Genomic DNA, 20645 nt, shown 5'->3' on the forward strand with positions numbered 1-20645 from the left:
TATGCCCATGATCTTGAAAATTATTAACGAGTTCGGGCGATACTCTGGGCTCCTGATTAATTGGGAGAAATCCTCTATTATCCCACTCCGGGGTGAGATTCCTGCCTCCCCATTAATTCCTCTCCCATTGCGGTGGGTGGACTCCTTCAAATATCTGGGCATTTGGGTGTCTAACGATCCTCGGAATTTCTCCTCCCTTAATATTACACCTCAAATAACATATCTTTGCGGTAAAGTGAAGACCTGGGGGAGGCTACCATTGACGGTTACAGGGAGAGTTAACATGGTAAAAATGGTCTTCCAGCCTAAACTTTTATATATTTTACAGCAGTCTCCGGTTTATATCTCGATTAAGATTTTCAAACAAATAGATGGTTTGCTTTCCTCTCTGATATGGGCTAGTAAGCGGGCACGTCTGAAATTGGATACCCTGACCAGGACAAGGGAATCGGGGGGTTTGGCTCTTACCAACTTCCGTTTTTATTACTATGCGGCGCAGCTAGCACAGGTCTGGGAATGGGTGAACGATCTTGATGCCTTGGCTTTGCATTCGCTTATGCTGCTTCATGATTATCCAGGTGGTTCCCCACTACAGCTACTCCTCTGCGGCAGCGTCAAAATTTCCACACTGCCATTTATAAAACAATCCATTTTGATTTGGAAATTGGTGCATTCTGTGATGCAGGGTCATGGTGTCGATCCGGATACCCCACTGGACAATATTTACGGTCTGCCAGAGTTGTGTCAGCTGCAAGTCCGGGAGGTGTGGGAAGGATGGGGAGTGTGCTCATTGGGCCACTTATATAGTGATGGGACGCTTAAATCATTTCAGCATCTTCAACTAGAACATAATATCCCCTTAGGGTTTTTCTTTCGGTTCCTTCAAATGCGACATGCTTTGGCTGCCCAATTTCCAGATGGTCCTCTGGTCCTCGCTGACTCCCCGGTCAAATCAATGCTGCAGACGCTGGACTCTGGGCACTTAGTTTCTAGAATATATGGTCGTATACTCCAGATGCACAATACTGACCCTCTAGCTTCTCTTCGGGGTAAGTGGGAGTCGGCTGTAGGTTTGCTGGCGGATGATGTATGGAAGAAAGTTTTGGGGTCCCATCGGCTCTCCACTTCCTCCGTTAGATATCAACAAATACAATTATATGTATTGCATAGGGTGTATATGACCCCAGCAAGGCTGGCACATATTGGGGGATCTCATAGTTCGGGGTGCCCTAAGTGTGGAAGTCTGGGATCTGACTTTTGGCATCTGCTCTGGTCATGCCCTACGATCTCGGTGTTCTGGAAAGAAGTTATGCGTGTCATAATTGATACGGGTATTCCCTCCCCCATACTCACGCCTGTAACGTGTGCATTACTGGCCATGGATGAAGAGGCTTTAGATCCACCCAGCAGGCAGTATGTTATTAATTTATGTGCTCTGGCGAAGGTCTGCATAGCTAGGTTGTGGTTGGCTGGGGAAGCCCCGGTACCTAAGGCATGGATCTCTTTGGTCAATGAAACCATTGCGCATGAAAAGTTTGTGTTCTTGGCTAGGAAAGCAGAAAAAAAAAATAATTATGGTTTGGGGTAAGTGGATGGGCTCTAGATACTACAAGGACAAATAAGGCTCAGGTGTATATTTCTTTTTTCTTTTTGGGGAATTACAGAGGTGGATAGCCCGTGGCCAGCCATGTTCTGTTGAATTGCAATACTGTTATGCTATTTCTGCTATGCATGTGCTTAAAATTGGAAGTGGTATATTAGGTATGTTTTGCTCTAGGTCACCAGTGCTCTGCAGATATATGGCTTTGTCTGAATTTATATCCGTCTATGCCCATTTTTATTTTTTGTTTTTCTATTCTGTTCATATGCAGCTGTCTGTATGCTGGTTATTGTGTCTGTCTTTATTGTTTTTTAGTTGTTGTATAAGTTGTTAAAGCAACATTTTAAAATCCAATAAAAATTGATTGAATTTAAAAAAACAACACTCAACATATTTACCCAATCATCCGTCGGCGGTGCCGACACGGTCACTCTCACAGTATTTTCTGTCCCCACTCCAGCCTCCTCCTGGGAAGAGCACTCAGCCTCAGACATGTCGACACACACGTACCGACACCCACAACCACATTGGGGCTATAGGAGACAGACCCACAACAAAGCCTGTAAGCGACACAGAGGGAGTTCTGCCAGCTCACAACCCAGCGCCTATCCCGGTACTGAAGCGAGTAAAAAGACTGCCCAGACCTGTTAGCGCTTTATATATAAATAATTAGCATCAAATCACATGTGCCCCCCCCCCCCCCGTTTTGCACCCTGTTACTTGTACAGTAGTGTGGGAGGCCAGGCTCAGCGTCTCTGTAGTTTCTGTGAAGAGAAAATGGGGCTGGTCAGAACTGTGAGGGCTAAGCCACACCCCCTTCATGGCACGCTTCAGTCCCGCTTAAATTTTATATTTATACTGGCGGGGGTCCCGTAACTAGTGCCTAGGCACTGTTTTCACTTCTGCCAGTGCTATTTGAGGGTCCTATGCGCCCTGCAGTGCCATACATATGTGGGAGCATGGCACGCAGCGCGGTACCTCAAACGTGTCTTCTGCCATCACTGAAGACTTCTGATCTTCCTATACTCACCCGGCTTCTGTCTTCTGGCTCTGTGAGGGGGGGGTGACGGCGCGGCTCCGGGAACAAGCAGCTAGGCGCACCAAGTGATCGAACCCTCTGGAGCTAATGGTATCCAGTAGCCTAAGAAGCAGAGCCTTTGAACTCAGAGAAGTAGGTCTGCTTCTCTCCCCTCAGTCCCACGATGAAGGGAGCCTGTTGCCAGCAGGTCTCCCTGAAAATAATACACTTAAGTCTTTTCTCTAACGTCCTAAGTGGATGCTGGGGACTCCGTAAGGACCATGGGGAATAGCGGCTCCGCAGGAGACTGGGCACATCTAAAGAAAGCTTTAGGACTATCTGGTGTGCACTGGCTCCTCCCCCTATGACCCTCCTCCAAGCCTCAGTTAGATCTCTGTGCCCGAACGAGAAGGGTGCACACTAGGGGCTCTCCTGAGCTTCTTAGTGAAAGTTTTAGTTTAGGTTTTTTATTTTCAGTGAGACCTGCTGGCAACAGGCTCACTGCATCGAGGTCCGGAAAATCGGCGGCAGAAGACATCCTGTCTTCACCAAGGTAGCGCACAGCACTGCAGCTGTGCGCCATTGCTCCTCAGCACACTTCACACTTCGGTCACTGAGGGTGCAGGGCGCTAGGGGGGGGCGCCCTGAGCAGCAATAAAAACACCTTGGCTGGCGAAAATACATCACATATAGCCCCCAGGGCTATATGGATGAATTTTAACCCCTGCCAGAATCCATAAAAAAGCAGGAGAAAAGTCCGCGAAAAAGGGGCGGAGCCTATCTCTTCAGCACACTGGCGCCATTTTCCCTCACAGCTCAGTTGGAGGGAAGCTCCCCTGGCTCTCCCCTGCAGTCACTACACTACAGAAAGGGTTAAAAAAGAGAGGGGGGCACTAATTAGGCGCAGTATTAACAATACAGCAGCTATAAGGGGAAAAACACTTATATAAGGTTATCCCTGTATATATATAGCGCTTTGGTGTGTGCTGGCAAACTCTCCCTCTGTCTCCCCAAAGGGCTAGTGGGGTCCTGTACTCTATCAGAGCATTCCCCGTGTGTGTGCTGTATGTCGGTACGTTTGTGTCGACATGTATGAGGAGAAAAATGATGTGGAGACGGAGCAGATTGCCTGTAATAGTGATGTCACCCCCTAGGGGGTCGACACCTGAGTGGATGAACTGTTGGAAGGAATTACGTGACAGTGTCAGCTCTGTATAAAAGACAGTGGTTGACATGAGACAGCCGGCTACTCAGCTTGTGCCTGTCCAGACGTCTCATAGGCCGTCAGGGGCTCTAAAGCGCCCGTTACCTCAGATGGCAGATATAGACGCCGACACGGATACTGACTCCAGTGTCGACGGTGAAGAGACAAATGTGACTTCCAGTAGGGCCACACGTTACATGATTGAGGCAATGAAAAATGTTTTACACATTTCTGATAATACGAGTACCACCAAAAAGGGGTATTATATTCGGTGAGGAAAAACTACCTGTAGTTTTCCTGAATCTGAGAAATTAAATGAGGTGTGTGATGATGCGTGGTTTTCCCCCGATAACAACTGATAATTTCTAAAATGTTATTGGCATTATATCCTTTCCCGCCAGAGGTTAGGGTGCGTTGGAAAACACCCCCTAGGGTGGATAAAGCGCTCACACGCTTGTAAGGGCTCTACCCTCTCCTGAGATGGCCGCCCTTAAGGATCCTGCTGATAGAAAGCAGGAGGGTATCCTAAAATGTATTTACACACATACTGGTGTTATACTGCGACCAGCAATCGCCTCAGCCTGGATGTGCAGTGCTGGGTTGGCGTGGTCGGATTCCCTGACTGAAAATATTGATACCCTAGATAGGGACAGTATATTTTTGCCTATAGAGCATTTAAAAGATGCATTTCTATATATGCGTGATGCACAGCGGAATATTTGCCGACTGGCATCAAGTCTAAGTGCGTTGTCCATTTCTACCAGTAGAGGGTTATGGACACGTCAGTGGTCAGGTGATGCGTATTCCAAACGGCATTTGGAAGTATTGCCTTAATAAGGGGAGGAGTTATTTGGGGTCGGTCTTTCAGACCTGGTGGCCACGGCAACAGCTGGGAAATCCACGTTTGTACCCCAGGTCGCCTCTCAACATGAGAAGACGCCGTATTATCAGGCGCAGTCTTTTCGTGGACAAGCGGGCAAAATGTTCCTCATTTCTGCCCCGTGACAGAGGGAGAGGAAAAAGGCTGCAGAAATCAGCCAGTTCCCAGGAACAGAAACCCTCTCCCGCCTCTGCCAAGCCCTCAGTATGACGCTGGGGCTTTACAAGCAGAATCAGGCACGGTGGGGGGCCCGTCTCAATGAATTTCAGCGCGCAGTGGGCTCACTCGCAAGTAGACCCCTGGATCCTTCAGGTGATATCTCAGGGGTACAAATTAGAATTCGAGACGTCTCCCCCTCGCCGTTTTCCTAAAGTCGGCTTTACCGATGTCTCCTTCTGACAGGGAGACAGTTTTGGAAGCCATTCACAAGCTGTATTCCCAGCAGGTGATAATCAAGGTACCCCTCCTGCAACAGGGAACGGGGTATTATTCCACACTGTTGTGGTACCGAAGCCGGACGGCTCGGTGAGACCGATTCTAAATCTAAAATCTTTGAACACTTACATACAGAGGTTCAAATTCAAGATTGAGTCACTCAGAGCAGTGATTGCGAACCTGGAAGAAGGGGACTACATGATGTCTCGGGACATCAAGGATGCTTACCTTCATGTCAAAATTTACCCTTCTCACCAAGGGTACCTCAGGTTTATGGTACAGAACTGTCACTATCAGTTCAGACGCTGCCGTATGGATGGTCCACGGCACCCCGGGTCTTTACCAAGGTAATGGCCGAAATGATGATATTCCTTCGAAGGAAGGGAATTTTAGTTATCCCTTACTTGGACGATTCCCTGATAAGGGTAAGATCCAGGGAACAGTTGGAGGTCGGTGTAGCACTATCTCAGGTAGTGTTGCGGCAGCACGATTGGATTCTCAATATTCCAAAATCGCAGCTGGTTCCGACGACTTGTCTTCGGTTCCTAGGGATGATCCTGGACACAGTCCAGAAAAAGGTGTTTCTCCCGGAGGGGAAAGACAGGGAGTTATCCGAGCTAGTCAGGAACCTCCTAAAACCGAGCCAAGTCTCAGTGCATCAATGCACAAGGGTTCTGGGTAAAATGGTGGCTTCCTACGAAGCAATCCCATTCGGCAGATTCCACGCAAGAACTTTCCAGTGGGACCTGCTGGACAAATGGTCCGGGTCGCATCTTCAGATGCATCAGCGGATAATCCTGTCACCAAGGACAAGGGTGTCCCTCCTGTGGTGGTTGCAGAGTGCTCATCTTCTAGAGGGCCGCAGATTCGGCATTCAGGACTGGGTCCTGGTGACCACGGATGCCAGCCTGCAAGGCTGGGAAGCAGTCACACAGGGAAGGAATATCCAGGGCTTATGGTCAAGCCTGGAGACATCACTTCACATAAATATCCTGAAGCTAAGGGCCATTTACAATGCTCTAAGCTTAGCAAAACCTCTGCTTCAAGGTCAGCCGGTGTTGATCCAGTCGGACAACATCACGGCAGTCACCCACGTAAACAGACAGGGTGGCACAAGAAGCAGGAGGGCAATGGCAGAAGCTGCAAGGATTCTTCGCTGGGCGGAAAATCATGTGATAGCACTGTCAGCAGTATTCATTCCGGGAGTGGACAACTGGGAAGCAGACTTCCTCAGCACGACCTCCACCCGGGAGAGTGGGGACTTCACCCAGAAGTCTTCCACATGATTATAAACCGTTGGGAAAAACTCGACAGGTATTGCGCCAGGTCAAGGGACCCTCAGGCAATAGCTGTAGACGCTCTGGTAACACCGTGGGTGTACCAGTCAGTGTATGTGTTCCCTCCTCTGCCTCTCATACCCAAGGTACTGAGATTGATAAGATGGAGAGGAGTAAGCACTATATTCGTGGCTCCGGATTGGCCAAGAAGGACTTGGTAACCGGAACTTCAAGAGATGCTCACGGAGGATCCGTGGCCTCTACCTCTAAGAAGGGACCTGCTCCAACAAGGACCCTGTCTGTTCCAAGACTTACCGCGGCTGCGTTTGACGGCATGGCGGTTAAACGCCGGATCCTGAAGGAAAAAAGGCATTCCGGATGAAGTCATCCCTATCCTGATCAAAGCCTGGAAGGATGTAACCGCAAAACATTATCACCGCATTTGGCGAAAATATGTTGCGTGGTGCGAGGCCAGTAAGGCCCGACGGAGGAAATTCAACTGGGTCGATTCCTACATTTCCTGCAAACAGGAGTGTCTATGGGCCTGAAATTGGGGTCCATTAAGGTTCAAATTTCGGCCCTGTCAATTTTCTTCCAAAAAGAACTAGCTTCAGTCCCTGAAGTTCAGACGTTTGTAAAAGGGGTACTGCATATACAGCCTCCTTTTGTGCCTCCAGTGGCACTTTGGGATCTCAATGTAGTTTTTTGGGTTCCAAAAGTCACATTGGTTTGAACCACTTAAATCTGTGGAGTTAAAATATCTCACATGGAAAGTGGTCATGCTGTTGGCCCTGGCCAGGGCCAGGCGCGTGTCAGAATTGGCGGCTTTATCCTGTAAAAGCCCTTATCTGATTTTCCATTCGGACAGGGCGGAATTGAGGACTCGTCCTCAGTTTCTCCCTAAGGTGGTTTCAGCGTTTCACCTGAACCAACCTATTGTGGTGCCTGCGGCTACTAGGGACTTGGAGGACTCCAAGTTGCTAGACGTTGTCAGGGCCCTGAAAATATATGTTTCCAGGACGGCTGGAGTCAGAAAATCTGACTCGCTGTTTATCCTGTATGCACCCAACAAGCTGGGTGCTCCTGCTTCTAAGCAGACTATTGCTCGTTGGATTTGTACTACAATTCAGCTTGCACATTCTGTGGCAGGCCTGCCACAGCCAAAAATCTGTAAATGCCCACTCCACAAGGAAGGTGGGCTCATCTTGGGCGGCTGCCCGAGGGGTCTCGGCTTTACAACTTTGCCGAGCAGCTACTTGGTCAGGAGCAAATACGTTTGTAAAATTCTACAAAATTGATACCCTGGCTGAGGAGGACCTGGAGTTCTCTCAATTGGTGCTGCAGAGTCATCCGCACTCTCCCGCCCGTTTGGGAGCTTTGGTATAATCCCCATGGTCCTTACGGAGTCCCCAGCATCCACTTAGGACGTTAGAGAAAATAAGAATTTACTTACCGATAATTCTATTTCTCGTAGTCCGTAGTGGATGCTGGGCGCCCATCCCAAGTGCGGATTGTCTGCAATACTGGTACATAGTTATTGTTACCAAAAAATCGGGTTATTGCTGTAGTGAGCCATCTTTTCTAGAGGCTCCTCTGTTATCATGCTGTTAACTGGGTTCAGATCACAAGTTGTACAGTGTGATTGGTGTGGCTGGTATGAGTCTTACCCGGGATTCAAAATCCTTCCTTATTGTGTACGCTCGTCCGGGCACAGTATCCTAACTGAGGCTTGGAGGAGGGTCATAGGGGGAGGAGCCAGTGCACACCAGATAGTCCTAAAGCTTTCTTTAGATGTGCCCAGTCTCCTGCGGAGCCGCTATTCCCCATGGTCCTTACGGAGTCCCCAGCATCCACTACGGACTACGAGAAATAGAATTATCGGTAAGTAAATTCTTATTTTTTCTGAGAAACTCTGGAGAGCTCCTCAGTGGGCATCCAGTCTCACTGGGCACAAAATCTAACTGGAGTCTGGAGGAGGGGCATAGAGGGAGGAGCCAGTTCACACCCATTCAAAGTCTTAGTGTGCTCATGTCTCCTGCGGATTCCGTCTATACCCCCATGGTTCTTGAAGCATCCCCAGCATCCTCTAGGACGTATGAGAGATGCAGGTTCCATGGGGCAGCCATGGTGCCACCCCTAGGGCCCTGCTCTCTTGGCAATGATACTGCTCGCATACCACTAGTTGTGGTCCTGTATATGAGTTACTAGATGAGGAACTTAGGGACTAGATGAGGAACAGTGATAGAAAAATATGCTCTGATGTCAGATCCCCACAGCAACAGCAGGAGACAGAGGAATAGCAGGGGTAAAATGATGGGAGGAGCCCCCTCATTTCAATTCGTTGGACCACCTCCTCCACTCTTGTTACAGAACACAATGCGGTGACTAGGGATTAGAGGCGGATTTAGACCTCATGGGGCCCTAAACAAGACATCAATTTGGGTCCCCCCCTTCTAGAGCCGGCCCTAACCAATTTGATGCCCTAAGCAAGATTTTGGCTGGTGCCCCCTAGCACCACTGCTCTGTCTCTGACCCAGCACCCCTCTCCCAGCACAGCATCCATCACCCAGCAGCACAGATCACAGCAGCATCCAGCAACACCCATCACCCATAGCAATTCTCATCCACAGAGGCGTAATGATTTTGACGGTCTGGCACCACCGCAGAAGACTCACACAAAATTTCCCTTTTTTATTCAATTAAAAACAAGTGCTTGGGTTGTATTTCAGGTAATTCGAAATACAAACCAAGCACTTATTTTTAAAGAAAAAGAACGAGAGAGACATAGGGCAGAGAGAGAGACCTGGAGCGCAGAGAGAGAGAGAGAGAAACCTGAGGCACAGACAGAGAGAGAAACCTGGGGCGCAGAGGGAGAGAAACCTGGGGTGCAGAGAGAGAGAAACCTGGGGCGCAGAGGGAGAGAAACCTGGGGCGCAGAGAGAGAGAGAAACCTGGGGTGCAGAGAGAGACCTGGGGCACAGAAAGCGAGAGAGAGACCTGGGGCACAGAGAGCGAGAAAGAGACCTGAGGCACAGAGAGCGAGAGAGAGACCTGGGGCACAGAAAGCGAGAGAGAAACCTGGGGCACAGAAAGCGAGAGAGAGACCTGGGGCACAGAGAGAGAGAGCAAAAGACCTGGGGCACAGAGAGAGAGAGCAAGAGAGACCTGGAGCAGAGAGAGAGAGCAAGAGAGACCTGGAGCAGAGAGAGAGAGACCTGGAGCAGAGAGAGAGAAAGAGAGACCTGGAGCAGAGAGAGAGAGAGAAAGAGAGAGAGAGACCTGGAGAGAGAGAGAGAGAGACCTGGAGCAGAGAGAGATTGAGAGACCTGGAGTAGAGAGACAGCGAGAGACCTGGAGTAGAGCGAGAAAGCGAGAGACCTGAAGAAGGGAGAGAGAGCTAGAGACCTGGAGCAGAGAGAGAGGCCTGGAGAAGAGAGAGAAATGGGACAGAGAGACAGCTGGAGCAGAGAGAGACCAGGGGTGCATAGAGAGAGAGACAGACACCTGGAGCAGAGGGAGAGACACCTGGGCAGAGAGAGAGGGATAGGCAGTGAATGAGGGAATAAACAATGGGAGTGTAGGTGAGACAGTGAATTAGGGATGGGGTAATCAAAGGGGTCATGGCAGGCAGAGCGGTACTGATGATGGGAAGGTGACAGGCTGGATCGAGTGCACGGGACACCGGGGTGGCAGCTGTATTGGGGGGGTGGATAAATGCCGACGCTGGCACATTGCATAGAAACACCTGCTCTCGCTAACCTCAGCTTCGGCAGCACCAGCTCCCGCTCTCTGTCTCCAAAGACTTCCGCGGTTCCCCCTTGACAATGGAGAGGGTGTATCTGAAGAGTCACGACACCAGCACAGTCAGTGGCTCCTCTTCCTCCCGGTCCTGGCACATCTCTTACATTCTTTCTGCGACTCCCCTACGTTTGCTGCTATGCCCAATGGCTGCTCCTTCCTCTCGGAGCCCACAGATATGGGAGGGTAGCAAGACGCTGACGCAATGCATACCCCAGCTTACGACATTGCACCAACCCCGGGTAGACGTACAGTATACTTAGGCTTTGCTCCAGCTCCCTCCACAGGCCAGCACCCAGGGCACATGCCTTGCCCACTGTACACATTTAATGTATGTATGTGTGTATATATATATATATATATATATAAATATATTTTTGGCTTGGCCAGAATAAGTAGCAGCTTATTAATAAGAGACAGGCATGTAATGCAGAAGTACGGAAAATTAGATTTATGGTAAGAACTTACCGTTGCTAAATTCTCTTTCTGCGAGGTACACTGGGCTCCACAAGAAATAACATCGGGGATGTAGAGTAGGATCTTGATCCGAGGCACCAACAGGCTCAAAGCTTTTGACTGTTCCCAAGATGCACAACGCCGCCTCCTCTATAACCCCGCCTCCATGCCAGTGAGCTCAGTTTAGTTAACCAGCCCAATGCAGTAGCAGGTACCAGAGACGACAACCGCTCGTAGCCAATTTCACCACACACTCACCGCAGGAGAGGGTGTCAGCGGCTATGACAATACCAACCCAAAAAAACTAAGTGCGTCAGGGTGGGCGCCTTGTGGAGCATAGTGTACCTCGCAGAAAGAGATTTAACAATGGTAAATTTTTATCATAATTCTCGTTTTATGCTGCGGGGTACACTGGGCTCCACAGTTCCTTATGGGAGGGAACGCACTGTAGCGGGCACAAGAACCCGGCGTCCAAAGGAAGCATCAAAGGCAAGAACCTAATAAAGGTGTTCCTCGAGGACCACGTAGCCGCCTTGCACAATTGTTCAAGGGTCGCACCACGATGGGCTGCCCCAGAAGGTCCAACCGACCGAGTAGAATGGGCTTTGATGGCAGCAGGAACCGGACGACCAGCCTGTACATAAGCATGTGCAATCACCATTCATCTGGCCATGGTCTGCTTAGAAGCCGGCCAGCCATGTTTGTGAAAACCAAACACAAAAAGAGAATCAGATTTCCTAATGGAGGAAGTTCTCTTCACATAGATACGGACAGCACTTACCACATCCAAAGACTGCTCTTTGGAAGACAACTCAGGAGAATTAAAGGCCGGAACCACAATCTCCTGGTTAAGGTGGAAAGAAGACACCACCTTGGGTAAATAACCTGGGCATGTCCGAAGAACCGCCCGGTCACGGTGAAAAATCAAATAGGGGGACTTACAGGATAAGGCACCAAAGTCCAATACCCTTCTAGCTGAAGCAATAGCCAGCAAAAACAACACCTTAAGAGAAAGCCACTTAAGGTCAGCAGAGGTAAGAGGCTCAAACGGAGACTCTTGTAAAGCCTCTAAAACCACCAACAGATCCCAAGGGGCCACAGGTGGCACATAAGGATGCTGAATCCTCAGCACACCCTGAGTGAATGTATGACATCAGGTAGGTTAGCGATCTTTCTCTGAAACCAAACCGACAAGGCCAAGATGTGAACCTTGAGGGAGGCCAGACGCAGGCCTAAATCCAGGCCTTGTTGTAGAAAGGACAATAACTTGGCCGTACTAAACTTGAAAACGTCATGATTGTGAGACGCACACCAAGTAAAGTAAGTATTCCAGACCCTATGGTATATCCGAGCAGAAGCCAGTTTATGAGCCTTCAACATAGTTTGAACGACCGCCTTAGAAAAACCCTTGGCCCTCAGGACGAAAGCTTCAAGAGCCTTGCCGTCAAAGCCAGACGGGCCAAATCCTGGTAAACACAAGGGCCCTGAACGAGGAGATCTTGTCATTGTGGAAGTAGAAGGGAACGATCCAGCGAGAGGCCCTGTAGATCAGAGAACCAGTGCCGCCTGGGCCACGCTGGAGCGACTAGAAGTAGGTTTCCTCCTTCTTGCTTGAACTTCCGTATTACTCTGGGCAGGAGGGACACCGGAGGGAAAACATACGGCAGCCGAAAGTTCCATGATGTGAGATCTGATCCGGTGAGGCAGGCCGTCCCACTTGGACAGAATCATCTTCTGCAGAGGGCGAGAATGAACTGAGCATACTCCACCATGTCGAAAGCCGACACCATGAGACCTAGCACTTGCATCGACGAATGGATCGACACTTGCGGACGGGATAGGAAGCATCGGATCTTGTCCTGAAGCTTCAGGACTTTCTCTTGAGACAGGAACAACCGCTGGTTGTGGGTGTCCAATAACGCTCCCAGGTGTACCATGCTCCGAGCCGGAACCAGGGAGGATTTCTTCCAGTTGATCAGCCATCCGTGGGCTTTCATGCACTGGATTGTCAAATCGAGAGGACACAGGAGAAGTTCTGGGGAACTCGCCAGGATCAACAAATCATCTAGGTATGGTAGTATCCTGACCCCTTGACGGCGTAGCGTGGCCATCATGACCGCCATAACCTTGGTGAAGACTCGCGGAGCCATTGTCAAATCAAAAGGTAATGCCAGAAATTGGTAATGAAGGTTTGCAAAAGTAAAGAATGAGGTGCCTCTGTGCGCTAATATGGAGCAGCCTAGGCAGTATTTTGAAGAGGGATCACAAACAATTCCCCCAAAACAAACACAATGCAACAGCAGTACAAAATACAGCGCCTGGGCGCTCACAATGGAACACTTCCCTTGATGTTAATGATAAGAAGCGTCTTGAAGTTTCTCTCTTCTGAATTGTTCATGGGAAGTTCTTGTACATGCAAGAGAAGACAAATATGCACCGCACTCCTCGTGTATTACTTCCAAACAATAAAGAGTATCACTCCCCCTTCCTATGAAAAACATATGCCCAGTCGGTTAAGTGTTGGGGGAACTTCCCCCTTCCAATTCACTTACACAACTAAATAGTAAATCAGCATATCAGAAAACAATGTAGTGATGTAAATCCTATTTGCAAGACGTTCAATTTAACGGGGATCACTCTCCCCTTACCAGTATACTTACACAAGTGTGGAAGTCAAGAAGCATTCATAATAAAAAAAAAAACTCCCTGATCGAATACACCGTCACCAAGTGAAGAAGAATGCCGGGGTTGCCCCCTATGCAAAGCACTCACGGTCAGATGAATATATCACAGGCCTGTAGGGTGGGTCTTTAAAATTCACTCCTAGTCTCCAGCCTTTGGCTCAATTTCTCCCAAAATGAGAACCAAGGAAAGGAAGGTTTGGAGTAAAAGTATGATTTATTAAAACAAACAAACACTGGTAAAAACAATGGTGATCATACCCTGGAGGGTCGGAGGGGAAAAAGATGGTATACAGACAGAACGGGGCCCCGTTAATCTGATCTCCTCCTGGTCTCCCACGGGTATATTCATCCAAAATAGATCTCTCCACCGACGCGTTTCGGCCCGTTCCAGGGTCTTTGTCAAGGTATGAGAGACCTCATTCTAACTTAACTTTTATACTATCCTAATTATGTATGGGACACAGGTGTGTGAACTGCAGGGCAATGTCCTGGAGTATGTATAATAGTATATCATTACTCATGTGGGTACCTAAAAAAGATATGCGAATTCATAGTCCCGGGCATAAGTATGCAAACAGAGAAAACGGAAGTGACATCAGATACGGGAATAACATGAGTCCGCTTCCTGCCGCTCGATTCCTCATGCGGACAGGTGAGTCCTTGATGTAATCAATCCAAATCCGGTCCGGCAATGATCATCCTCCTCGGATGTGACATGTGTCCCGCTCAAGGTCTCCTCCGTTCGTATGCCTCACACAAGATGGCCGCCTCGTGACTTCCGTCCTTCGACGCAGTTGCATATGCCCCACTTCCGGTCCATTTCTCAGTTCAACGGCATTATATTGCAAGAATTTCAAATTTAATTTCTATTACACCTGCCGTTCCATCTACAATAAAAATTATGTTTTACTGTCCATACCCAGGAAAATACAGGAAGGGCATATTTACACAACTTAAAAACAATAAAAAAGCAAAAAAAACCCTACATGAATCTAATGGAAATAAAAAACCTCATAAAAACCATTTAATTTCAAAATCCTGGTTTAACCCCATTGGTGCCAGAGTTTTATATGTATAAATAAATTTCATTTCAGTTTGTGCTAAGCGGGCCGCCACATTCTTGTCCCTCTCAGTGGGTTTGATATGTTTGATCCCAAAAAAACTTTTAATGTGGCCTGTTGAGCACTTATGCACCAATTTAAAGTGTGCAGACAGGGAGTGTGTCTCCAGGCTCTTACGAATGTTTCTTAAATGCTCCCCCAGTCTGACCTTTAAAGGCCTGGTTGTTCGTCCAATATACACCTTATTGCAGTCACAAACTATCGCATAGACCACATTGGCAGTATTACATGTGATAAATTCCATGATTTTACAGTCTTTATCATTTATCTTAATTGTTTCATGTTTAGATGTGGAACCCCCACTGATATTGCGACACCCTATACAGTCACTACATCTATAAAAGCCTTTAGATCTATTATATCCTGGCCTTTTAACTTCCGGATGTATACTTTTGACTAATTGTGATTTAATACTGGGAGCTCTCCTATATATATGTAAAGGTTTACTGGGTAGATGGGGTCCTATTACAGGATCCAACTTTAAAGTGGTCCAGTGTCTCCTAAAGATCTTCTCAATTTCCCTATGTTGGGCATTATAATCGGTGACAAAGGCCCATTGGGTGTCTGTATTTTTCTCTCTAGTTTGTTTGCGTGGGCACAATAAATCCATTCTACTGGTGGCCCTAGCTTCTCCCAGACCTTTTTCCACCTTTATTTCATCATAGCCACAGGAAAGGAAAGACTTTTTCATATCCTCGGCCTGAAGTTCAAAAGTAGCATCTTCAGTGCAATTGCGTCTCAATCTTTTGAATTGGCCCCCTGGAATGGAGGTGAGCCAATTTTTATGATGGCAACTGTCTGCGAAGATGTACGATGAACAATCCGTGGGTTTTTGATATGTTAATGTACACATTTTGTTATCCTTAATATAAATAGTTATATCTAGGAAATTGATTTTTTCTGTCTCTATATCAAACGTTAGTTGGATATTAAGGTCATTGTTATTTAGATGTGTACAAAAATCATCTAAAGTTTCCTTATTCCCCTTCCAAATGAAAAAAATATCGTCTATATAGCGGGACCAAAGCACCAGGTTCGCCCCATATTTGCTATGCCAAACCTGATCTTCCTCCCAACGACCCAGAAATAAGTTTGCATAGCTTGGGGCGAACCTGGTGCCCATAGTGGTCCCCATTAACTGTATAAAAAAATCTCCCTTGAATAAAAAGAAATTATGTTCCAGTATAAATTGAATTCCTTTCAAAAGAAATTCCTGCATAGGGGGGACTATGTCTGAAGTGGAGAGAAAACTTTGTGTGGCTCTAATGCCCTTTTCATGATTTATAATGGTGTAAAGGGAGCTTACATCTGCACTGACCATATAATATCCTTCTTCCCATGTAATATTCTCCAACTTATTTAGGATATCCCTGGTATCCTTCAAATGTGATTTATTTCGGTGTACCATCGGCTGTAGGTGAGAGTCAATGAACGCTGATAGGTTGGCAGTCAATGATTCCACCCCCGAAACTATTGGTCTACCGGGGGGATTTTTTGGATCCTTATGTATTTTAGGCAATACGTAAATAACCGGTATTTTAGGGTTCTCAGTGATCAGGAACTTACATACTGTATCACTGATTGTGCCGTTATCCCTATACATATGTATAATATCCGTAAGTTCTTTACTGTACTGCTCAGTAGGATCTTTCTTGATCTTTTTGTATGTATTGCCATCTCCTAGCTGTCTATAGACCTCATTTTCATATGTTGTCACGTCTAGGAGTACAATTCCCCCCCCCCTTATCGGCGGGTTTTACTATCAGCTCGTCGTTATTTTTCAATTCCTCTAACGCTAACCGTTCTTTTTTTCGTAAGATTAAAATTAATCTTCCTTTTGGGGATTTTTTCTGCATCCTTAAGTATCTGAGCAGTGAAGGTCTCTATGAAGCCCCCCTTCAAATAAGATGGATAAAAGGTGGACTTGGGTCTGAATTTAGAACCCTCCTCCACCGATTTGTTGTTTTCTCCTCCATCACATTTGGATATGAAGAATTTCTTAACTGTTAGTTTACGTGTATACTTCTGGATATCCACAAACAAATTGAATTCATTAACTTTATTCGCCGGGGCGTATTTTAGTCCTTTCTCTAGGACTGACTTCTCATGATGCTCCAGAATATGGGATCTGAGATTAAAGATTTTAATCCTGCCCTCCTCTCTGTTAGATTCTTGCTCATCAATACCTTTAGTTACACTTTCCTCTATGTTATTTTTTTTGTTTTTATTCCTTACAGTATTCCTGTTTCGCCACTTCTTTCTCCCCCCTCTTCTTCCTCTTCTTGTCTTTTGGGGAGGTATATCTATTATCTTGGAATCTGTCTCCTCCGACCTTCTCCTAAAAAAGGTCGGGGTGATCGTGGACTGTTCATGGGGTAAAGGGGGTCAAATCGATTGGAGGTAGGTGTTGTCCACCAGTCCTCCCTGGGGTGATTCACTCGCTGGTCTTTAAACCTAATGCAATTTTCTCTCCATACCGGAGTTTCTCTATTTCTCCATTCCCCTCTATTATATGTATTCCCCCTATGTTCTAGTCCTGATTCTCTATTGGGGTATCTGGTATGTTCTGGAGGGTATTTATTATATCCCTTATTTTTATTATTACGGTATGGTGTTCGTACCTGTCTATTTTTCCATACCTCCTTACCCTCTGATCTCTCAATCTCATTCCCAATTTTTTTCCTCTCTTTGTCCCCCACCTCCTTACTATTATTGCTATCCCTAGTAAATTTCTTAAGTTTTCTTTCCTTTAGGATTTTCTCCGTTTGAATGAGTTTTTGTTCTATCCTTTGTTCTAATGTCCTATACTCTGGCAATTGAACAAATGGGTTAACTAGGATCTTGTTTTTGTTGATATTATCCTCTAATTTCTTCAAATCATCTTTCCTTTTTCTTATAATTAATTCCATTAGTGCAAAGGAGCATTTCCTAGTAATATGATCCCATTCCTGTATGAAAGGCTCCTCTGCATCAATGAATGAAGGTTTTTTGTCAATTTTAAGACCCTGTGGTATCATCTGGAGGGAGATGTATTTCTCTAACATAGCCACCTCCCACCAGGCATGGCTTTCTTTAAGGAGATCTTTTTCTAATTTTCTCATGATGTTTTCCAAATTTTCATCTCTAAACTCCTCATTATTACTGGAGTTATCAAATAAAGAATCCAACCTCTCCCTCCTACTTTCTCTGAGTGAGAACATGATATCAAAGCAGCACTAAGGACACCTCTGATTGTGAAAGTAACAATTTGCAAAAGTAAAGAATGAGGTGCCTCTGTGCGCTAATATGGAGCAGCCTAGGCAGTATTTTGAAGAGGGATCACAAACAATTCCCCCAAAACAAACACAATGCAACAGCAGTACAAAATACATATTAGCGCACAGAGGCACCTCATTCTTTACTTTTGCAAATTTTTACTTTCACAATCAGAGGTGTCCTTAGTGCTGCTTTGATATCATGTTCTCACTCAGAGAAAGTAGGAGGGAGAGGTTGGATTCTTTATTTGATAACTCCAGTAATAATGAGGAGTTTAGAGATGAAAATTTGGAAAACATCATGAGAAAATTAGAAAAAGATCTCCTTAAAGAAAGCCATGCCTGGTGGGAGGTGGCTATGTTAGAGAAATACATCTCCCTCCAGATGATACCACAGGGTCTTAAAATTGACAAAAAACCTTCATTCATTGATGCAGAGGAGCCTTTCATACAGGAATGGGATCATATTACTAGGAAATGCTCCTTTGCACTAATGGAATTAATTATAAGAAAAAGGAAAGACGATCTGAAGAAATTAGAGGATAATATCAACAAAAACAAGATCCTAGTTAACCCATTTGTTCAATTGCCAGAGTATAGGACATTAGAACAAAGGATAGAACAAAAACTCATTAAAACGGAGAAAATCCTAAAGGAAAGAAAACTTAAGAAATTTACTAGGGATAGCAATAATAGTAAGGAGGTGGGGGACAAAGAGAGGAAAAAAATTGTGAATGAGATTGAGAGATCAGAGGGTAAGGAGGTATGGAAAAATAGACAGGTACGAACACCATACCGTAATAATAAAAATAAGGGATATAATAAATACCCTCCAGAACATACCAGATACCCCAATAGAGAATCAGGACTAGAACATAGGGGGAATACACATAATAGAGGGGAATGGAGAAATAGAGAAACTCCGGTATGGAGAGAAAATTGCATTAGGTTTAAAGACCAGCGAGTGAATCACCCCAGGGAGGACTGGTGGACAACACCTACCTCCAATCGATTTGACCCCCTTTACCCCATGAACAGTCCACGATCACCCCGACCTTTTTTAGGAGAAGGTCGGGGGAGACAGATTCCAAGATAATAGATATACCTCCCCAAAAGACAAGAAGAGGAAGAAGAGGGGGGAGAAAGAAGTGGCGAAACAGGAATACTGTAAGGAATAAAAACAAAAAAAATAACATAGAGGAAAGTGTAACTAAAGGTATTGATGAGCAAGAATCTAACAGAGAGGAGGGCAGGATTAAAATCTTTAATCTCAGCTCCCATATTTTGGAGCATCATGAGAAGTCAGTCCTAGAGAAAGGACTAAAATACGCCCCGGCGAATAAAGTTAATGAATTCAATTTGTTTGTGGATATCCAGAAGTATACACGTAAACTAACAGTTAAGAAATTCTTCATATCCAAATGTGATGGAGGAGAAAACAACAAATCGGTGGAGGAGGGTTCTAAATTCAGACCCAAGTCCACCTTTTATCCATCTTATTTGAAGGGGGGCTTCATAGAGACCTTCACTGCTCAGATACTTAAGGATGCAGAAAAAATCCCCAAAAGGAAGATTAATTTTAATCTTACGAAAAAAGAACGGTTAGCGTTAGAGGAATTGAAAAATAACGACGAGCTGATAGTAAAACCCGCCGATAAGGGGGGGGGAATTGTACTCCTAGACGTGACAACATATGAAAATGAGGTCTATAGACAGCTAGGAGATGGCAATACATACAAAAAGATCAAGAAAGATCCTACTGAGCAGTACAGTAAAGAACTTACGGATATTATACATATGTATAGGGATAACGGCACAATCAGTGATACAGTATGTAAGTTCCTGATCACTGAGAACCCTAAAATACCGGTTATTTACGTATTGCCTAAAATACATAAGGATCCAAAAAATCCCCCCGGTAGACCAATAGTTTCAAGGGTGGAATCATTGACCGCCAACCTATCAGCGTTCATTGACTCTCACCTACAGCCGATGGTACACCGAAATAAATCACATTTGAAGGATACCAGGGATATCCTAAATAAGTTGGAGAATATTACATGGGAAGAAGGATATTATATGGTCAGTGCAGATGTAAGCTTCCTTTACACCATTATAAATCATGAAAAGGGCATTAGAGCCACACAAAGTTTTCTCTCCACTTCAGACATAGTCCCCCCTATGCAGGAATTTCTTTTGAAAGGAATTCAATTTATACTGGAACATAATTTCTTTTTATTCAAGGGAGATTTTTTTATACAGTTAATGGGGACCGCTATGGGCACCAGGTTCGCCCCAAGCTATGCAAACTTATTTCTGGGTCGTTGGGAGGAAGATCAGGTTTGGCATGGCAAATATGGGGCGAACCTGGTGCTTTGGTCCCGCTATATAGATGATATTTTTTTCATTTGGAAGGGGAATAAGGAAACTTTAGATGATTTTTGTACACATCTAAATAACAATGACCTTAATATCCAACTAACGTTTGATATAGAGACAGAAAAAATCAATTTCCTAGATATAACTATTTATATTAAGGATAACAAAATGTGTACATTAACATATCAAAAACCCACGGATTGTTCATCGTACATCTTCGCAGACAGTTGCCATCATAAAAATTGGCTCACCTCCATTCCAGGGGGCCAATTCAAAAGATTGAGACGCAATTGCACTGAAGATGCTACTTTTGAACTTCAGGCCGAGGATATGAAAAAGTCTTTCCTTTCCTGTGGCTATGATGAAATAAAGGTGGAAAAAGGTCTGGGAGAAGCTAGGGCCACCAGTAGAATGGATTTATTGTGCCCACGCAAACAAACTAGAGAGAAAAATACAGACACCCTATGGGCCTTTGTCACCGATTATAATGCCCAGCATAGGGAAATTGAGAAGATCTTTAGGAGACACTGGACCACTTT

General features: G+C 45.8%; 1 long non-coding RNA gene across 9 annotated transcripts in view; it reads right to left on the reverse strand.

The window, feature by feature from the left end:
* LOC135069678 (uncharacterized) overlaps window positions 1-20645 on the reverse strand; it is a 100645-nt gene that overhangs the window by 11086 nt on the left and 68914 nt on the right. For 2 of the 9 annotated variants that reach the window (XR_010255902.1, XR_010255872.1), the window contains one exon: window positions 2327-2364. The exons of 5 other annotated variants lie outside the window; for them this stretch is intronic. This is a non-coding gene — a long non-coding RNA (uncharacterized LOC135069678). Of the gene's footprint in view, window positions 1-1998; window positions 2254-2312; window positions 2365-20645 lie in introns of those variants that run through there. 2 more of the 9 variants (XR_010255878.1, XR_010255908.1) reach the window with 2 other exon arrangements.

This window comes from Pseudophryne corroboree, chromosome 1 (genome assembly GCF_028390025.1).
Source record: "Pseudophryne corroboree isolate aPseCor3 chromosome 1, aPseCor3.hap2, whole genome shotgun sequence".
NCBI lineage: Eukaryota > Metazoa > Chordata > Amphibia > Anura > Myobatrachidae > Pseudophryne > Pseudophryne corroboree.